Here is a 17,246-nt window from a genome sequence, read left to right as displayed (position 1 = left end):
GGCGGTACGCTGGCCTCTCACTGCTGTGGCCTCTCCCATTGTGGAACACAGGCTCCTGATGTGCAGGCTCAGTGACCATGGCTTAGGCCACTCCGTGGCATGTGGGATCTTCCCAGACTGGGGCACGAACTGGTGTCCCCTGCATCGGCAGGTGGACTCAACCACTGCACCATCAGGGAAGCCCTATCTTCTATATTTTTAAATAAACAGTTTACTGAGATCAAATTTTTTCCTTGTGAAAATAATGTATCTTTAAATTCTGGCTTTTTAAAGGTTTTTTGTGTATATTTGATGCTCTGAAGTTTTATTAAAATATGTAGTTGATATCTTTTTATATAGCTTTCTGTTCATTTATAGTGGTTTCCAAATATGCACATTGAAATCTGTTGCCAATCCTGAGAAATCTAAGCCATTATATTTTCAAATATTGCCTGTCTTCTACTCTTTATATTTTCTCATCTTAGGACTTCTATTCCCATTACATACATTATGTCTTCTCATTCTGCTCTCCATGTCTGTTAAATTTTCTCATAATTATTTAATTGTCTCTCTAACTTACTTCTGAGAAACTTCTTCAGATTATCATATAGTTGACTTATTCTTTCTTCTTCTATCTATTTTATTTATCCAGTCAGTTTTGTTTCAATAATAAAATTTTCATGTCTAAAAATTGTTTTCCCCTTCAAATATTCTTGTTTTTTTGATAATTTCTTATATTTTTTATAATACTTTGTGGGGTTTTGTTTTTCATTTTTATTTTATTTTCTGGTTTTGAGAAAGAAAATTATAGTATGCAAAATCTTCAGGCTTCTATTATTGCTGTTTTTGTTTTTTTCTGATTTAACTCATGTTGTGTCTATTCTTTATCAATGTATTTTTTTTATTGTTGATTTGTATGTGGCTTAACTTCTCAACTGGGAATCCTTAGGGCTCTTTGCCTTATTTATAGTTTATTAGCTTGAGTTTTCTGGATCACAAAGGAGGATTTCACACATTTTTTTTTTCTTTCATGAGAATGAGATTGGCAATTCTTTTTGTTTTTTAAATATTTTTTAAATTATTGACTTACCTTTTTTAGTCTGAGCCATTGTTTTCAGGTTTCTCATTTATTCAATAAATATGATGCTTAATAAGTGCTAAGGAACACATTACATTATTAAATATTTACTGCATTTCTAATATGAATAAACCTATCAGTGTTTTTGGTCCTGGGACTATGGTAATGAACAATACAGTCAAGGTCTCAGATCTAATACTGTTAGTGACTGGGATACATGCTAAACAAATAACTGATGATGTTTATTGATATTGATAGTAATCTTAATACTTAGTACAAAAGTGAAGTACAAGGATGCAGTAGGAGAGCAACTGGATCTAGGAGAGGGAGGAGTCTGATCAGGAATTATTTTCTTAGTGCAAAGAAAATTAAGATCAAATTTAGGTAGTAAAAGAAGCATTCAAAACTGAGGGTAAAGCATTTCTAAAAACATTTAGTGTAATATGTTTGAAGATAAGAAAGAGAGCCATGTGGATGTGATGCTAGGAATGAATAGCTACAGAATCAATGAGGTAGCGACTGGTTCAAGATGAAACACAGGAGGCAGCCTTTTGGACTATACTAAGACTACATATTATTGTTACTCTTAAAAACACAAGTCAAAGTGTTTATATATAGAACTGATACAGACATATATGTGTTTTAAAATATCCCTCTTACTGTACTATGAAAAATTATATATTTGTATATGTAATTTTATTTATTATTTATTATATATGCACACATATTTTTGAATGTGTTAAGTACAATATTACTTCTAATTTCAAGAAGCTCCCTATGTGTAGTGGATGAAATATTCAGTGGCTGTTTCTGCAAATGCAAGTGTCAGGATGAAATTTTAAAAGTATACCTGTGAGAATTTGTATTTGTGTGTGTCTGTGTGTGTGTGTGTGTGTGTGTGTGGTGTGCATGTGTGTGTGTCTGTGAATGCATTTTGGGTGGGTCAAGAACAAGTTGAGAAAAGGCTGAATACACAAATTAGCTGACTTAGCTTTAACATGTTATTCTTTGTTGATAACACAAAATGATATTAAGTAAACTTTGATTTCAATAATACAAGGCTCAAATGAATCAACATTAACTGCTGTCTTTGTGTTGGTTGATAACTGAGAAATCCAATCAATTTTCTAACTCTTTTGGAGTATCCAGATATTTGACTATAGTGCATGAATTGTTTGGATGTTTTCACAGCTATTTCTATTTTTACTTTTTATTTTTCCTTTGGTGATTATCATCTAAAGCCTGTTTTAAGGGTTGTACATTTCTCTGGTATTTTGACATATAGATGTAGATTCACTTTTTCTATGAAAATGAATACTCAAAATATTATCTCAAGTCTGGCATTCATTCATTTCTTCTAAGCTTAACTTTCCCTCATGTTCCTCTTTCATGCAATGAAATTTAAACCATACAGACCCTGATTTCACTAAATTTCTCTTAATTAATATCTGTGTAACATAGGGCATGTTATACATCCAATCAACAACTTAGTTATTTTTATCTATGAGTTAGTACTATTAACTACCTCAGAGTGATGTCTCAAGCAATAATACCATCTCTTTTTTCTTCTGTTTCCTTCAATTCAGCATTTATTAAAACTATCATATTACTTTTGAAAGGTAGCAAATATTTATAAGCATTTTCATACATTTGCACATGATAAGCAAATGCTTAAAAGCACAGCATTTTTCAGTTGAATACATCTTAAGCAGTTTTAAGAGTATAGGAAACAAATAAAAGTAGAGATTAAAAAGTACAGTTGGTAAATTTTTGAAAACTGATTAAATTCTAGCCATTTTCAGCAATGGAGAAATAAAAGAGATAGCAGAATGTAGCCAAATCCAAGCTGAAGTGTTGTATTTATGCAAATTTTTATTCCCATATGTAGTAATATAAAAATAATATAAATTATTTTTAAATTATCTTACAATGATCACTCTCTAATTTAGCTTATAATGACTGTTACCTTAAATTGCATGATGTGGTTAAATGAAATTAAATATATTCCAATGTCTTGTGCCTTAATATTATGTTTTAATGTCAAATAAACCAGCCATGACCTATTTTTCAGATTATCAACATCTCTCAAAATTAACATTTGCCTGAAATCAGGATTGGTCAATCATTAAATTATAATAATAATAAACAAGTTGCAGAGATCTAACTTCAAATGTCTTTATAAAGAATCCAGAGTACAGTTACTCAAGTAAACTTTAACATTTATGGATACGAGCAAGAAAGCACTAACATATTTTTATCTCTGCCCATGATGTTAGGTAAGCAAATTAATGATTTTGCTTTATGAGAAAATTGAAAAACTATTTTTTCAATAAATTGCTTTCAGTGAAACTAAAAATCTAGAAAAATATGCTTCATAAAGAAAATTTCAAGACATTTTACTTTTATTTTAGGACCTCATGTGCCAATGTTTCTTACTTAAGATAATTTTTTTCACACAGTAAATATACAGGTATTGCCTTTCCAACAATCTATGTAGTTCTATAGAATTTGTTCTTTATTTTCTTATAGAATCCTCAGCAGATATACCTCAGACCCATTTAACTAGACACGAACTAAAAAATCCTACAAGGTATAAGTTGAAGTATGATAATTACTTTTGCTTTTTATACTTTGTAAAAGAAAGCTCACTGTAGTTTAAAATTACATAGATAAAACTTATCAATGATTCCCAAGAATGTAACTTTTCTTTATAAAAGCAGGCTCCTTGAATAGTAAAAAATTACCTTAAGTTTGTCAGTCATAATTGTAAATGAAGTATATTAATATAGGAATACAAATTTTTGATTCTGACCTTTTTATTGTTACCAAAGGTCTAAGACAGGGCCACTTTCAATACGCTGCAACTGGGTAATGGAAATTACCATCAGACCACCATGTAGTAGCATGTGAGTATCCATAATTTCCTGCCAGGAGTCAGAATCACTTCTATTGTTATGGTTATTTCTCAAAGGGGATACTGCATTGTGCATGGTTGCCAAATATGAAGATGAACCACATATAGCAAGGGACACTTCCTATATCAGAATGATTCTATAGAGTACTTCTCTTCAGCAAGTACTACTTTCAGACTAACCTAATCCACTTAGAACAACCAGAAAACCTAGATAAAATATTTACAAAGCTCTTTAAGTCCCTTTGAAAACTACCAAGGAATATAAGGAGGATTTGTGGGGCTAAGCTCTTATCTGGTAGACAAACTATGTTCAAAGATGTGAGTTAACATTTGGAATGTGTTTCTCTTGAAACACAAGTAATACGTAAGATGAAGTGACATGAGCATTGATTTATGCAGACTCACAGAGCTGGTAAAACAAAAATTGAACTTTAGAATCTTTATAGACTTTAGTCTATACTTCAAAATTCTACACCTTAGATTTAATGATGAATGGGAAATAAACCATGTCTCACAGAGACTGAAACTCATCTTCAAATCTTACCAATTTACTACTGACTAAATTTTATCTAGAATTGCTTATGCCACTAGATTGATCACTAGAAGCAAAACTAAATTTCTTCTGGAGTAAGATAAAATTTTTCAGTCTCAAATTATCTCTAATTTTCCCCAAATGTAATGACTTGTACTCAATCAAAAATAACCAAGCAATTATAAGAAAACTAGATGAGTGAAAACAGAGAGAAAAAGAAAAAAAAACAAACCCAAACTATAAATACATACACAACACTTCCAAATAATGGAATTATCCTATGTGAACTTTGTAATATTTTTCATTAATAAATTCAAGGAATTAAAAACAAGGTAGAAAATTTCAGCAGAAATGGAAGTTATAAATGGAATTTATGCAAAAGGAAACTCTAGTGCCTAAAATACAGAACCATAAATTTAAGTACTAAAAGCCTGAGTACAATAGCAAATTAGAAATACATGCAAACAGAATAATTAAATATAAAACTCAGTCAGAGTTAAATATTTATACTAAAGGTAAAATAATTTTAAGTAGAGAAAATGATGTAAGGGATATTACAGACATAGTGAAAGTTATAATAACCATGTAACTGAAGTTCCAGAATTACAATAGAGAAAATAAATCTGAACCAATGAAGAAAGTAAATAAATGGCTAAGAATATCCCAAACTCATGATAGACTCTAAAATACAAACACAAAAACACTAAGAACTCCAATCTGGACAAAAACAGAAAATATCACAGCTAAGCACATTGTAGTTTCTGTTATACGTCACAACTAGATCCCAGTAGCCAGGCAAATACAAAGATTTACACACTACTGTGCGTAGTAGTTGCCATTTGCTGAAAACTACCCATTTCAGATAATTGCTCTTAGACAAAAGGGAGCCACCTCACTCAGGAGATTAACCTTTCCCCAAGTACAGACTCTCATGCAATTACTGACTAACAAAAGTCAAATGGATAGGAAAGACTGGACTTCAAATTCTTTCCTTAGGTAGGTCCAACTCAATAGGGCAATTCATACTGCAGAGCTTCCTGGAACATCAGGTCGAAGCTAAATTTCAGTTGATATCACATTTTTAATTAGCTTTTTATCATATCCCCCACCTTTCTTTGTTCACTATCCTTTTCTTGAGAACACTTCCACACTAAGTTCCACAAGAATCACTCTCTCAAGTTTTGCTTCAAGAGAATACAACCTAAGACACACATCATCTCATGTAGTTTGAAAACTAAACACAAGGAGAAAAAAATTTTAAAGAACTGAAGAAAAATCCTTCAAAGGAGCATTGAAAAAAATAACAGTGATTCCTCAATAGAAACACTGAAAACTAGATTTCAAGAAGATAACCTCTTTCAAGTCCTGGAAGAAAATATGAATTTGAGCAACATGCAGTTTTAGAATGTTGACCATTCTCAGAAACAGAATTTTCAATATTAAAAGTCAAGATTACTCTGAAGAGAGAGGTGGTTTATGTTAAAAAAAATTTTAATGTGGAAAAACTGTACCACATTCATGCTGAACTCTGACTTTAAAAAAATAAATAAAGCTTCATGTTCACTAATGTTTTGTAAATAGAAATTTTGGTTAGGGTTTTCTAGGTCTGTATTCACATACTAAACATGATCAAAGATGTGGCGTTTGGCTTCTATTACAAGATGGAATCTATGTGTACTCACTTCCCCATAAATATTGATATTTGGAACAAGGGTCCCTTTGTTAAAATCTGAAACTACGTGGATGGAAAAAAAATTTCTGTAGGTTTTGCTTTAGGCCAGGTGTTACTACTTTAATATATTAAGTGAAGAAATATGAATTAATTCTTAAGGAAAATAGCACTGAACTTGTACCAAATTCAAATATTTTGATTCACCCAACCACGACAGTTACAAACAAGAATATCATTTTAAAAGGTATCTATGCTTCTGAGAAAGGAATATCACAACATGCCATTAGATAGAATCTAGTAGTTGTACAATCCCTAAGAAAAGAATATACTGAATCATAAGCTCTAACAATGCCTTATATTTATTAGAGCAAAAAATTGAGGTACATAAATATCTTTTCAGACAAACATAAATATATAATTTGTCTCTAGTAGACAAAGTGTAATATTAATAGGTATTTTATAGGAAGAAATTAAGTGATACAAGATGGAAACTCAGAAGTTTAGGAAAGAAAAGCAAGAGAAAGTGTAAATTTATGGCTAAACTTTAATGTGCATTGACTGTGTAAGAGAATACAATAATCTCATATTTGGTTAGGTCCTCTGAGAAACCAAAACCAAGACAGGATTAAATATGCAAGTTATTCATTAGAACTATTAGGGAAAATAACAAGGGTGTTGAAGAGCTTGGGAGAGATTGTCAGATTTCAGTGCAAGTCTGACCTCAAGTGAAGGAGAGAAGAAAGGAAGATTAGGTTGCCCCATATATCCAAGGAAAATTTGGCAAGACAGAGGCCCTCAAGCCAAACTCTACCCTTAAAGGAATTCTGTACCCCTTGGGAATGGGCTTGTGTCAGTAACATTTTAATGATCAATTATTGGCTGGAAGTAACTCATGGAAAGCCTGGCCTTGTGTGAAAACAGTGATCAGTTTCAGAGTTAAGCAGCTGGTGTGCTCAATAAAATAAACTCCCTGTACTTGAAGATATGATAATCACATTATCATGGTATATACCTAGGAGTGGAAATGCTAGGTTATATAGAAGTTAAATGTTAACATTTAAAAATCTGCTAAACTGTTTCTCAAAGTGACTGCAATATTTTACACTCTCATCAAAAGTCTATCAGAGTTCTAGTTTATTCATCTCCCTGACAACACATTGTGTGGTCATTGTTTTTAAATGTTAATCCATCTAATAAAAGTATAATGGTATCTCATTACATTTTAAAATTAATATTTATGCTAAGCATCTTTTTATATGCTTATTTGCCATTTCATATATTTTTGGTGAATTGTCCAAACTTTTGTGCATTCTTTTTAATTCAAGTATAGTTGTCTTACAATATAATGTTAGTTTCAGGTATATAACATAGTGCTTTGATAGTTTATAGGTTATACTCCATATTAATTTATTATAAATTATTAGTTATATTCCCTGTGCTGTATGTGACATTCTTGTAACATTTATTTCATATCTAGTAGTTTGTACTACATAATCCCTACACTTATTTTGTCCTCCCAACCTTCAGCCCTCTGTTTTGTTATATTTATTTGTTTTAATTTTTAGATTCCCCATATAAGTAGAAGTATTTGTCTTTTTCTGTCTGAGTTATCTCAGTAAGCATAATAACTTCCAGGTCATCCATGTTGTCACAAAAGACAAAATTTCATTCTATTTTTATTGCTGAGTTTGTGCAGCTTTAAATTGGATTGTTTGCCTTATTGAGTGTTAGAGTTGTTTTATACATATTCTTGGATACAACTCTTTCATCATATATATTGTTGCCAATAGTTTACCAGTCTGAGATATACCTATTAATTTTCTTAATAATGTATTTTGAAAAGCAAACTTTTCTATTAAATTTTGAAGAAGTCCAATTTAATCACTTTTTATCCTTTTATGTGTCATGCTTTTGTTGTTGTATCTAATCTTTTTACAACCTAAAGTTGCAAAGAGATTCTACTTTGTTTCTTCCAGAAATTTTATAGACATAGCTTTAATTTATGTCTCAGATCTATTTTGAGTTATATTTTTGTATGAGTGAAATAAGGATCTAAGTTCATTTATTTTTATGTAGATATTCACAGCCAGCATTGTGTTACAAAAATTAAGCTTTTTCATGAATAACCCTGACACCGTTGTTGAAAAACTAATTGATCATATAAGCATGGATCTATTTTTAGATCATATGTCAATTTAAATTATTTGTGAGTTATGACATCAATACCACACTATCTCAATTATTGTAGCTTTATATTAAGTACTGGAATCAAGTACTGTAAGATTGACAAATTTGATTTTTATCAAACCTGTTTATAACAAGAAGAAATTATATTCATTATAGGAGAAATCTGTTTAACCTTACCTTCTGAAAAGCTTCCACTCCAATCACCTAAAATACACTTAGCCTCAAGAATATGTAGAAAAATAAATCACTAAGTATATCAAAATTGGGTATGATTTCCTTTCACTGAAAGAAGACTGCCAAGAAAAATTCTTATGAATGGCTGTATAAAAAAGTTTTCTGGTTACTATGTGAAATTCTCCATTTTATGTGGGTTGAAAATGTCTTTACTTCTATTTTCAGTTAGAAGCCTGAATGGAGAAAATGCTCAAATAAGCCTATAGAAATACTAGTGTTACATGTTTTTTAAATAATACTCTATCAGCTTCAGCCAGTTGGGGTAAGTTCCTTATACTGAAAGAGGACTGTGCATCAAATTTCTTTCATCTATATTGTAAAAAAAACACATATATCTACTATACGGGAAGATGTGCTTCCATGCCTTCTGAACAATTTTCACTGATGTTTGCCTTGAGAGCACAGACCTTAGTCCAGCTTTAAAGTAAACCTTAGAAAGTGTAAGTGTGCAGGTCTCAAGTATTTCAGTTCATGCTCAAACTTTTGGGTGCAATTTCCATATACTGAAAGAACACTGCATAAGTTTTCTTTCATTTGGATAGTGAAACACACACACATTTAAACTCTAGGAAACAAATCTTTCCAGACAGTCTGAAAGGCTGTCAATTCTATTTGCCCTTGGAACATAGACCTAAGCATACCTTAAACTACCTCTACAAAGAGCACTATTAACTTTCTCTTAAACTCTACACTACATATATCACACTTCTAATATCTCTTCCACTCATTGAAAGAATAGAGTGCTTAGTTCACTTTGCAAGAGGCATGCTCCTCTATGTTCCTTATTTGGTAATCCTGTGTAACTATGCCTTCTGAAAGGCTTTTCTTCCTTAAGCACATTTAGTTAACTTCAACATCACTCAGGAATACAGAAAAGCTAGGCTTACAAGTATCAAAAATAAATATTAAATATATCAAAACTAACTATAATTCCTATTACTGCAAGAACATTGCCAAGAAAACATCTTGGAGGTAGCTTTGTAAAAATGTCCTCTGAATACTGTGGGAACTTCTTTGTTCTATGCAGGTAGAAAAAGCACTGGATTCTATTACCAAGTAACTGTGTTGAGGAAAAACTCAAAGACCTTAGACTTTTGTTTGTCTGTTAAATAGTCACTACCTGCTTCAGCCAGTTTGAATAAGTTTTCCATACTGAAGAAAACAGTACATAATTTCTTTCATCTAGCTTGTAAAAAAAAAAAAGTGGGGAAACAAGTCCTTCCATGTCTTCTGAACGGTTTTCACTGATATACATCTTGAGAGTGCAGAACTTAGTGCAGCTTTAAAGTAAATCTTAGGAAATATAGCTATGCAGGTCTGTCAAGTCTTTCAGTACGTGCTTATGCTTTTGGGTACAAGTTTTAAGTACTGAGAGAACACTCTGCATAAAATTTATTTCAACTAGCTTTTGAAAAATACATATATTTCCACTATGGGAAACAAGCTTAACCAGAGAGTTTGAAAGGTTCTCACTACTATTCACATTTGGAACATAAACCTAAGTGCAGTTTAACTGACCTCTAGAAAGAGCTACATTAAAGTTCTCTAAAAGTACACACTACATACATCACACTTATAGTATATCTTTCATGAAATGAAAGAACATAGTGCATAGTACTTAATTCACACAGAAAGAAGCAGTCTGTTACATTCCTTAGAAGAGAATCCTGCTTAACTGTGCCTTCTGAAAGGCTTTTCTTCGATTGTACTTAAGCACACTCAGTTAACTTCAACATCACATAGGAATACAACAATGCTAGGCTTACACATATCAGAAAAAAATCGCTACATGTATCAAGCATGGGTAATTTTTCCTATTATTGAAAGAACACTGGCAGAAAATCTACTTGGGATTAACTTTCTATAAGGTCCTCTGAATATTGAGGTAAATTTTACCTACTATGTGGGTTGAAAAGGTCTTTGATTCTATTCTCATTAGGTAACTGCATTGAGGAAAGTCTCAAAGAGACTATAGAAACCATAGAATTACACGTATTTTATATAACATATGACCTGTTTCATGAAAATGGGTTAAGCTCACAATACTGAAAGAACACTGTGCATCAAATTTCTTTCTTCAAGATTTAAAAAGTACATATATTTGGTAGATGAGAAACAGGTCCCTCTATGACTTTAGGACAGTTTTCACTGATATTGCCTTGAGAGCACAGAGCTTAATTGAACTTTTCAAGAAACCTTAGAATTTGCATTTAGGTCTTTAATCCATTTTGAGTTTCATTTTGGGTTTGGTGTTAGACAGTGTTCTAACTTCATTTTTTACAAGTAGCTGTCCAGTTTTCCCAGCACAACTTAGTGAAGAGACTGTCTTTTCTCCATTGTATATCCTTGCCTCCTTTGTCATAGATTAGTTGACCATATGTGCGTGGGTTTATCTCTGGGCTTTCTATCCTGTTCCATTGATCTATATGTCTGTTTTTTTTCCAGTACCATATTGTCTTGATTACTGTAGCTTTGTAGTATAGGCTGAAGTCAGGGAGTCTGACTCCTTCACCTCTGTATTTTTCCCTCAAGATTGCTTTGTCTATTTGGGGTCTTTTGTTTTGGCTCTTTTGGGTCTTTTGCATCTCCATACAACTTTTAAGATTTTTTTGTTCTAGTTCTGTAAAAAATGCCATTGGTAATTTGATAGGGATTGCACTGAATTTGTAGATTACTTTGGGCAGAATAGTCATTTTCACAATATCGATTATTCCAATCCAAGAACATGGTATATCTCTCCAACTGTTTGTGTCATCTTTGATTTCTTTCATCAGTGTTTTATAGTTTTCTGAGTACAGGTATTTTACGTCTGTAGGTAGGTTTATTCCTCGGTATTTTATTCTTTTGTTGCAATGGCGAATGGGACTGTTTCCTTAATTTCTCTTTCTGATCATTCATTGTTACTCTATAGGAATGTAAGAGATTTCTGTGCATTAATTTTGTATCCTGCAACTTTACCGAATTCGTTGATTAGTTCTAGTAGCTTTCTGGTGGCATCTTTAGGATTTTCTATGTATAGTATCATGTCATCTGCAAGCAGTGACAGTTTTACTTCTTTTCCAATTTATATTCCTTTTATTTCTTTTTCTTCTCTGATGGCTGAGACTAGGACTTCCAAATGCTGTTGAACAATAGTGGTGAGAGTGGACATCCTTGTCTTTTTCCTCTTCTTAGAGGAAATGCTTTCAGTTTTTCACCATTGAGAATAATGTTTGCTGTGGGTTTCTGGACACTATAAAACTCTTAGAGGAAGATATAGGAAGAGGATTCTTTGACATAAGCCACAACAAGAGTTTTTTGACCCACCTTCTAGAGTAATGGAAATAAAAACAAAAATAAAAATAAACAAATGGGGCCTAATGAAACTTAAAAGCTTTGCACAACAAAGGAAACTATAAACAAGATGAAAAGACAAACATCAGAATGGGAAAAAAATATTTGCAAACAAATCAATGGACAAAGGGTTACTCTCCAAATATATAAACTGCTCAATATTTAAAAATCAAACAACTCAAACAAAAAATGGGCAGAAGACCGAAATAGACATTTCTCCAAAGAAGACATACAGACATCTACACGTGAAACTGCTCCTATAGAACACCGACTGAACACTGGCAGAAGATCTCAGACCTTCCAAAAGGAAAGAAACTCCCCAAGTACCTGGGTAGGGCAAAAGAAAAAAGAATAAACAGAGACAAAAGAATAGGGACGGGACCAGCACCAGTAGGAGGGGGCTGTGAAGGAGATAAGGTTTCCACACCCTAGGAAGCCCCTTCGTGGGCAGAGAATGTGGGTGGCAGAGGGGGGAAGCTTCAGAGCCATGGAGGGGAGCGCAGTAAGAGTGTGCGGAGGGCAAAGCGGAGAGATTCCCGCACAGAGGACTGGTGATGACCAGCAATCACCAGCCCGAGAGGCTTCTCTATGCACCTGCCGGGACTGGCGGAGGCTGGGAACTGAGGCTCGGGCTTCAGTCAGATCGCAGGGAGAGGTCTGGTGGCAGGAACACAGCCTGAAGGGGTTAGTGCACCAGGGCTAGCCGGGAGGGAGTCCAGGAGAAGTCTGGAGCTGCTGAGGAGGCAAGAGACTTTTTCTTCCCTCTTTGCTTCCTGGTGCGCGAGGAAAGGGGATTAAGCACGCTGCTTAAAGGAGCTCCAGAGACAGATGCGGAGCTGCCAAAGGGACAAGAGACGTTTTCCTGCCTCTGTTTCCTGGTGCACGAGGAGAGGGGATTAAGCGTGCCGCGTAACGGAGTTCCAGAAACGGGCGCGAGCCGTGGCTATTAGCGCGGACACCAGAGATGGGCATGAGTTGCTAAGGCTGCTACTGCCGCCACCAAGAAGCCTGTGTGCGAGCTCAGGTCACTCTCCACTCCTCCCCTCCCAGGAGCCTGTGCAGCCCGTCACTGACAGGGTCCCAGGATTCAGGGACAACTTCCCCGGGAGAACGCATGGCACGCCTCAGGCTGGTGCAATGTCACGCGGGCCTCTGCTGCTGCAGGCTCGCCCTGCATCCATACACCTCCCTCCCCCCGGCTTGAGTGAGCCAGAGACCCCGAATCAGCCGCTTCTTTCACCCCATCCTGTCTGAGTGAAGAGCAGATGCCGTCTGGTGACCTAAATGCAGAGGCGGGACCAAATCCAAAGCTGAAAACCTGGAGCTGTGTGAACAAAGAAGAGAAAGGGACATCTCTCCCAGCAGCCTCAGGAGCAGCGTATTAAATCTCCACAATAAACTTGATGTGCCCCGCATCTGTAGAATACCTGAATAGACAACAAGTCATCCCAAATTGTGGAGGTGGACTTTGGGAGCAAGATATATTGTTTTTTTCCCCTTTTTCTCTTTTTGTGAGTGTGTGTGTGTATGTTTCTGTCTGAGGTTTTGTCTGTATAGCTTTGCTTCCACCATTTGTCCTAGGGTTCTGACCATCTCTTTTTTTTTTTTTTTCACTTTTTAAAATTTATCTTCTTATAATTATTTTTTATTTTAATAACTTTTTTATTTTATCCTACTTTATTTTTTCCTCTTTCTTTCTTTCTTTCTTTCTTTCTTTCTTTCTTTCTTTCTTTTTAATAACTTTTTAATTTTATCCTACTTTATTTTTTCCTCTTTCTTTCTTTCTTTCTTTCTTTCTTTCTTTCTCTCTTTCTATTTTTTCTCCCTTTTATTCTGAGCTGTGTGGATTAAAGGCTCTTGGTGCTCCAGCCAGGCATCAGGGCTGTTTCTGAGCTGGGAGAACCAACTTCAGGACACTGGTCCACAAGAGATCTCCCAGCTCCACATAATATCAAATGGCAAAAATCTCCCAGAGATATCCATCTCAACACCAAGACGCAGCTTCACTCAATGACCAGCAAGCTACAGTACTGAATACCCGAAGCCAAAAACTAGCAAGACAGGAACACAGCCCCATCCATTAACAGAGAGGCTGCCTAAAATCATAATAAGACTACAGACACCCCAAAACACTCAACCAGACGTGAACCTGTCCACCAGAAAGACAAGATCGAGCCTCATCCACAAAAACACAGGCACTAGTCACCTCAACCAGAAAACCTACTCAACCCACTGAACCAACCTAAGCCAGTGGGGACAGACACCAAAAACAACAGGAACTATGAACCAGCAGCCTGTGAAAAGGAGACCCCAAACACAGTAAGATAACCAAAATGAGAAGACAGAAAAACACACAGCAGATGAAGGAGCAAGGTAAAAATGTAACAAGGAACTAGAAGAAATAAAGAGGAAGCAAGCAATGATTAACAAAACAATAAATGAAATGAAAAATACTCTAGATGGGATCAATAGCAGAATAACTGAGGCAGAAGAACAGACAACTGACCAGGAAGATAAAATAGTGGGAATAACTACTGCAGAGCAGAATAAAGAAAAAACAATGAAAAGAACTGAGGACAGTTACACAAGGGAATCCCCATAGGGTTAACAGCTGAATTTTCAGCAGAAACTCTGCAAGCCAGAAGGGAGTGGCAGGACATATTTAAAGGGAGGAAGGAGAAAAACCTTCAACCAAGATTACTCTACCCAGCAAGGATCTCATTCAGATTTGATGGAGAAATTAAAACCTTTACAGAAAGGCAAAAGCTGAGACAGTTCAGCACCACCAAACCAGCTTTACAACAAATGTAAAGGAACTTCTCTAGGCAAGAAACACAAGAGAAGGAAAAGACTTACAATAACAAACCCAAAACAATTAAGAAAATGGGAATAGGAACATACATATTGATAATTGCCTTAAATGTAAATGGATTAAGTGCTCCCACCAAAAGACACACACTGGTTGAATGTATACAAAGACAAGACCCATAAATATGCTGTCTACAAGAGATCCACTTCAGACCTAGGGACACGTACAGACTGAAAGTGCGGGGATGGAAAAAGATATTCCATGCAAATGGAAATCAGAAGAAAGCTGGAGTAGCAATCTTCGTATCAGACAAAATAGATTTTAAAATAAAGGCTATTACAAGAGACAAAGAAGGGCACTACATAATCATCAAGGGGTCAATCCAAGAAGAATATATGACAATTGTAAATATTTATGCATCCAACAGAGGAGCACCTCAATACATAAGCAAATACTAACAGTCAAAATAGGGGAAATCGACAGTAACACAATCATAGTAGGGGATTTTAACACTCCACTTTCACCAAAGGACAGATCAACCAAGACGAAAATAAATAAGGAAAAGCAAGTTTTAAATGATACATTACACAAGATGGACTTAACTGATATTTACAGGACATTCCATATAAAAACAACAGAATACATATTTTTCTCAAGTGCTCATAGAACATTCTCCAGGATAGATCATATCTTGTGTCACAAATCCAGACTTTGTAAATTTAAGAAAATTGAAATCGTATCAAGTATCCTTTCTGACCACAATGCTATGAGACTAGATATCAATTACAGGAAAATATCTGTAAAAAATAAAAACACATGGAGGCTAAACAATACACTACTTAATAACGAAGTGATCACTGAAGAAATCAAAGTGGAAATAAAAAAATACCTAGAAAAAAGGACAATGGAGACACGACGACCCAAAACCTATGGGATACAGCAAAAGCAGTTCTAAGAGGGAAGTTTATAGCAATACAATCCTACCTTAAGAAAGAGGAAACATCTCAAATAAAAAACCTAAACTTACACCTAAAACAAATAGAGAAAGAAGAACACAATATCCAAAAATTAGCAGGAGGAAAGAAATCATAAAGAACAGATCAGAAATAAATGAAAAAGAAATGAAGGAACTGATAGCAAAGATCAATAAAACTAAAAGCTGGTTATTTGAGAAGATAAACAAAATTGATAAACCATTAGCCAGACTCATCAAGAAAAAAAAAAGGGAGAAGACTTAAATCAATAAAGTTAGAAATGAAGAAGGAGAAGTAACAACTGACACTGCAGAAATACAAAAGATTATTAGAGATTACTACAAGCAACCAATAAAATGGACAACCTGAAGAAATGGACAAATTCTTAGAAATGCACAACCTGGTGAGACATAACCCGGAAGAAATAGAAAATATGAACAGACCAATCACAAGCACTGAAGTTGAGACTCTCATTAAAAATCTTCCAACAAACAAAAGTCCAGGACCAGATGGCTTCACAGGCGACCTCTATCAAATATTTAGCGAAGAGCTAACAATTATCTTTCTCAAACTCTTCCAAAAGATAACAGAGAGAGGAACACTCCCAAACTCATTCTATGAGGCCACAATCACCCTGATCCCAAAACCAGACAAAGACGTCACAAAGAAAGAAAACTGCCGGCTAATATCACTGATGAAGATAGATGCAAAAATCCTCAACAAAATACTAGCAAACAGAATCCAAAAGCACATTAAAAGGATCATACACAATGATCAAGTGGGGTTTATTTCAGGAATGCAAGGATTCTTCAATATACGCAAATCAATTAACATGATACACCATTTCAACAAACTGAAGGAGAAAAACCATATGATCATCTCAATAGATGCAGAGAAAGCTTTGAACAAATTCAACACCCATTTATGATAAAACCCTGCAGAAAGTAGGCATAGAAGAAACTTTCCTCAATGTAATAAAGGCCATATATGACAAACCCACAGCCAACATCGTCCTCAATGGTGAAAAACGAAACTATTTCCACTAAGATCAGGAACAAGACAACGTTGCCCACTCTCACCACTCTTAATCAACATAGATTTGGAAGTTCTACCCACAGCAATCAGAGAAGAAATAAAAATAAAAATAATCCAAATTGGAAAGGAAGAAATAAAGCTGTCACTGTTTGCGGATGACATGATACTATACAGAGAGAATCCTAGAGATGCTACCAGAAAACTACTCGAGCTAATCAATGAATTTGGTAAAGTAGCAGGATACAAAATTAATGCACAGAAATCTCTGGCATTCTTACACACTAATGATGAAAAATCTGAGAGTGAAATGAAGAAAACCCTCCCATTTACCATGGCAACAAAAAGAATAAAATATCTAGGAATAAACCTACCTAAGGAGACAAAAGATCTGTATGCAGAAAATTATAAAACAGTGATGAAAGAAATTAAAGATGATACAAATAGATGGAGAGATATACCATGTTCTTGGATTGGAAGAATCAACATTGTGAAAATGACT

This window comes from Physeter macrocephalus, chromosome 13 (assembly GCF_002837175.3).
Source record: "Physeter macrocephalus isolate SW-GA chromosome 13, ASM283717v5, whole genome shotgun sequence".
Classification (NCBI taxonomy): Eukaryota; Metazoa; Chordata; class Mammalia; order Artiodactyla; family Physeteridae; genus Physeter; species Physeter macrocephalus.
Note: the sequence above shows the minus strand (reverse complement) of the source record.